We start from the raw sequence: 6080 nt of genomic DNA on the forward strand, positions 1-6080 counted from the left end.
AATAGGTGAGCAGTGACCAGTGAACATTGCCCCTTTAGGAACGAACCTTCAGCTATTTCTAGGAATAAGTTCTGAAGTTCTAGTGGATATATATGCTTCATATACGGTTGGACAAATATTTGATAAATGTTTAAAACAAATCCTATCCCAAATTTCTAACCAATTCCACATAATCACCCATATGCGTTAGTTATACATTTGCATGTTTTTAATTTAACTTTGTTATCCATGAAATATTGTCTATATTATTGTTGGCCAACTGCTTCTAATGCCTTACAATAAAGGCATTAGATATTGGTTGCAGTCCATTCAGCATTTAGGTATCTTTCTACGTGGTTTGTAGTGGACCTCCCAACAAGTCAGTCAATAAGAACACACACACACACACACACACACACACACACACACACACACACACACACACACACACACACACACACACACACACACACACACACACACAGCATTTGGATTTACCTGGATTTACACATTAATATACATTTAATAAAAGTATAATAAATTAGCTTTTTTTCAGATCAGTTGCCAAAACAAGCTTTATTGTTTCTCTTTTTTTCATCTTTCTTTTTCTTGTACTAGCTTCAATCTTCCTTTAGGGGACAGTATTTCATCATTCATTGGGCTGAACGCTGAAATCCTCATGCTTCACAGTATGGTGGGCAGTGTGGACCCTTTGGTGCAATCGTCAATGGTTTTATGCCATTAACACTTGGAATGGAAAAAAACAAAGTTAAAAATGATGTATGTTGTCATAAAATCATCCTGCTCACCATAAATACATTATCTGTCTCTAACTGCTAATCTGGACCAACCTACCACATTCTGCTAGGTGCAGTGGTCCTGTGGTCCAATGTTAGTGGCCCGCCTGGGCACTGCACGTCACCGACCTGGTACGGTGCAAATACAATTTAATAAAATAGAAGCAAACACCAAGGAACTGTTTTCATGTTGTTAATATTTGCCACACACTTATCATCCCTTGACTTAAGTACATGTCTAGGAATGTGTGGTAAAATATACATATGTGCAAACATGTTGTCATACAGAAATTAATGAACCTTGAAGTGAATGGGGTATGCAGTTGTTAGTGTTTAGTAATGAATGCCAAGGCAAGTGACTGATATGTCGCACAGTGTAAACACTGTTCTTAGTTTGTGTGGTCCTCTGCAAGAAAAATCTTCTAGGGTTTGAGATCATATGATGGCCCAGGGAGAAAGTATTATGCATACCTACATTCCTATATAATTACACCTTGTAATATATTATTAAGACATACAATGTTCCCTGTGCACACAGTACAAATGTCATCCATTTGTATATGCCTTACTGACTTTGAGCATAGCCATAATTAAAATGAAAGCATTGACATTTCTTGCTGGAATCGAAGATGAACACAATAATGGACTATTGATATTGAGATGTACAAGATAATCAAATTAAACCAATACACATTTGTATAGTGTTTTTTGAAAAACACCATCTTTAAATCTTTTTTAATCCACCTTTTCATAAGGGGACAGACACATCATTTTGAGATATTTGATGAACTATATGGTTAGACATTAGAAGTGTTCATGTTCAGAGGAGGAGACTGCACTGAGGTTTCCTCCCTGGCCATTGAGCTCTTGCATGTGACCAGACGTATGTCCGGATCAGCAGAGTATCAGTCGGCCCATTTTCCATTGCCTGCATTCCTCTGCAAGTTGTTTTTACGTTTTCTGGACACATGCATTGTAAGCGGAAAATTTGAACGAAATCCCCAAACCAAATTTGCAGACATCGCTGAAATTGTTCATTTTGAGTTTTGATGGAACACTGTGCGCACTACTTGGCAGATGGATCAATCAATAAGCCTGCGCTCATTACTGCCATGGCTTCAGACACTGTGCAAGCTAGGATGAATTATAAGAGAAGGCACATTTAGATTGGTTCAGGTTATGCCCTGAGCCTTTTGTGGCACCTGAAAAAGGTTGAGGTTCACACGTGGTTCAAACGTGTGTGTGTGTGTGTGTGTGTGTGTGTGTGTGTGTGTGTGTGTGTGTGTGTGTGTGTGTGTGTGTGTGTGTGTGTGTGTGGGTGTGTGTGTGTGGGGTGAGAATTATCTTCTTATTAATTCTCATTGTAATAAACAATAATACATAATAATATTATATAATGTACATTTATTTTCATGAATAGAAGTTAATAATTGATGACCATAAATAAAGGTCTTGTTTAATTTGATGTGGAAATATAATTAGAATATAATTTGATATTGGAAATGACCACAGGCAAATATATCCTGCAGCAAACTCCTTACATCTCAAGGAGCTTGCAAACCATAATTATCTTTTGTTGAGTTGATTTTTGGCTTTAACATTACTGAATACCTATAGTCTAATGTCAAATTTAATCAGATTTAATTAATTAATAATTTAGTTAATTTGTCATAGACTTGCTTGACTCATGTAGGTTTGAGTAAACAGGCAGACAGTAACCTTTCAGTGGCGATTCTAGACCGGTTTTAATGGGGGGGGCCGAGATGGGGCCGGCTTTTCTGTTAGAGGGGCACAAACCAAATTGGGGGGGGGGGGGGTTATTGCGGGCACGATTGTTGACGGGTCAGATTTATTTTTGCTCTTTTAGTCAAACTTATTGACGCAATCAACCGCTTTCATTTTAACATTTTAGTATGATTTAGTACGATAGTATGATAATTATACGATGTAATGACGGGCTGCGACGCCTGGCTGGTGTTGGCTGGCTGGCTGCGATGACAGCCATGGCTGGCCGCTGGCCACTGGCCGCTGGCTGCGGCTGGCTGCTGGCTCTGGCAGGCTGACCGACTAGGTCGCGACCATAAAAGCGTTGCGACCCTTTTGGCGGCAAATAGGTCGCAACCAACCACAGGTATGGCTGAATGAGCGACCTGGGGCTGTGGCAGCCAGCCGCTGCTTTCACAACCAAAAGCCTAATGTCTCATTGAACAGAATAAATAGGCCTATACATGCGTCAGTATAATATAAATGTACATACAATCACATATAGCTTAGATATTGATAGACCAATAGGGCTTTTTATAATATATATAAATAAATAGGCCTATCGGTCTATCTATCTATATTTAATTAATTTAAATTAACTTTGTAATACAGTGATGAGTACGAATTTAGATTGATTATATTGTATAGCCTATTGGTTTGTTAAATGACTAATAAAATATCCTATGAAGAAAGTAACAGTGACTTATACTGACAGATGTATATTTATTCTGTTCAATGAGATGTTAACTGACAACATAGGCTTTTGGTTGTGAAAGCAGCCAGCTACAGCTGCTTTGGTAGCAGCCATGGTGACACTGGCTGGCTGCCACAGCCTCAGGTCGCTCATTCAGCCATAACTCTGGTTGGTTGCGACCTATTTGCCGCCAAAAGGGTTGCGACGCTTTTATGGTCGCGACCTAGTCGGTCAGCCTGCCAGAGCCAGCAGCCAGCCGCAGCCAGCGGTCACCCATGGCTGTCGTCGCAGCCAGCCAGCCGACACCAGCCAGGCGTCGCAGCCCGTCATTACGTCGTATAATTATCATACTATCGTACTAAATCATACTAAAATGTTAAAATGAAAGAGGTTTGTACCACTGCGGAATTTGATTACCATTTGTTTGGCATCTACCGTAGGCCTACTATAGCCTATATTACTATTATACTATTACTAACTGACTAATTACTAACTAACTATATTACTCTATAACTGAGAACTTTGGACATAATGTATCTTATTAGGCTTATGACATTTAACAAAACAAATAGGCTATATATAATATATAAAATACATTATTTGAATACGCCGCAAATGACAACTAATACATTTTGTTGATACTGATAAAGCAACGATTACATCATTTAAAATTGTAGGCCTACTTCAATAGAAAAATATTAAAATAATATTAGCAATAAAGAGTTGTAGCTTTCGACAGAGATCATGGCTTTCTGGTACTTCAACTGTGCAAAAAACGTTAATAACATGCAAATTAACTGATTAACGACCGCGCAGAGACATTGAACGAACATGCCAGCCAGCGACCACAGCGACCAAAAGCAGCCAGACGAGCGACCAACACAGCGACCAATGCGACCTACGTCGCGACGCACGTCGTTGGTTATGCCGTCTCGTTATTACCAGGACACAATGCACCACTTCACCAGCAGGTGGCACAAAATCACACATAAAGGGCATCGACTATTAAACAAGTGTGCGTGTTTCTCTCTGTATGTCTGCGTGTGTGTGTGTGTGTGTGTGTGTGTGTGTGTGTGTGTGTGTGTGTGTGTGTGTGTGTGTGTGTGTGTGTGTGTGTGTGTGTGTGTGTACGCGCGCTATATATGTTAAAAGCAACAGTGCTGAAGAACAAAGGAGGCATAGTTGCATCTTGGAGTAATGAATACACCCGTGATTCGCCTGAACAGGGAGGCCGCTGAGATCGGCGGTGCGTGGGCTGCGTAGGCCATTTGCTCGCTTGCAGTCCAGGCTAGTTTGTTATGGTATAACTATCTTTTTACTTTTTTTGTTTCTTTTCAGTGGATTTTTTTTAATAACCCCAGAGATATTACTTTCCCTATTCGCCATGTGAGGCAGGATCATAAAGTACAATATAATAATAATTGGTTCAGTAATTGGTATTCTCAGACAACCATCTTGGCTTATCTTTCTCTTTATTTTGGCCCATTTGTTTTTAAACAATTGCTTAGCATTAAACCAAAAGTACCAAGGGAATGAATAAGGTCAGCGAGTGAGGGTGTGAGTGAGTCCACGAATGAGTGAGTGGGTGGGTGTGAGTGAGTTTGAGTGATGGTGAGTGAGTGAAATACATATGCAGCTGAACAAAATAGTGCCTAAATTAACCACTTTCCATTCTATTTTGTTGAACAAATATTACAGAAACTTGCAAGGCCACATTTAAATCAGACTGTAACAAGATCCATGCTGCACACCACCTAGGTGGCTGCCACAGTCCCAGCCACCTAGCTGCCTTCAGATTTCTAACATCGCCCCTCTGTGTCCTTTGTCTGGAGGAGCACAGCAAAAGTCACCATCCGATTTATTGTAAAAGTTGCCGTAAATGAACATGAAAATGGTGCTCCACTGCCATGCAGGGGAACTCTCCCTGAGTGTGTGTAGAGATGTCTGGTTTTACCTGTGTGCACTGATTAATAATTTATTGAATTTATATAGCACTTTTCTAGACACTCAAAAACGCTTTACAGTCAAGGTGGGACCTCACTAACCACCACCAATGTGTAGCACCTATTGGGGGGATGCACGGCAGCCAATCAGCGCCAGAACGCTCACCACACACCAGCTCGAGGTGGAGAGTGAGGGAATTACCGGTAATGAATCAGCCAATTATAATTATTACTCAATGTGCAACAGGCGTGCAGCCCCAACCAGCCCCAGAGTCCAATCAGACTCAGCCTGGTGAGGCTGATTGAACCAACCATCGTCCACACACAGATATTTCCCAGACCTTGAGAAAAAGCAGGAGTTTAGCGGAGGATGAGGTTGTATCTAAAAAAGAAGGAGCAGCTCCAACGCCTGACAGTTTATTTTCAGTGAAGTGAATCCCAACGTTCCTCCTGAGCTGATCTGGGCTGCCATGTTCCTTTCTATATTATGCTTTGCTTTGGCCCTCACTATTATATTACAGAAAAAATAATTTTGAAATGTTTTTAGAATGGAAAACATTCTGCAAACCCTCTCACTGTCTTTGTCTCTCTCTCTTCTCTCTCTGTCTCCCTCTCGGTCTCTCTCCCTCTCTCCATCGGTCTCTGTCTCCCTCTCTGTCTCTCTCCCTCTCTCCATCCGTCTTTGTCTCCCTCTCTTTCTCTCTGTCTCCCTCTCGGTCACTAACGATTCCTCTGTCTATCTCCCTCTCTGTCTCCCTCTCGATCTCCCTCTCTTGTCTCTCACAGTTCCTGTGTCTCTCTCCCTCTCTCCATCCATCTGTCTCTCTCCCTCTCTGTCTCCCTCTCGGTTGCTGACGGTTCCTGTGTCTCTCTCCCTCTCTCCATCTGTCTGTCCTTCTCTCT

This window comes from Micromesistius poutassou (genome assembly GCF_964030765.1).
Source record: "Micromesistius poutassou genome assembly, chromosome: 5".
NCBI classification, from domain to species: Eukaryota; Metazoa; Chordata; class Actinopteri; order Gadiformes; family Gadidae; genus Micromesistius; species Micromesistius poutassou.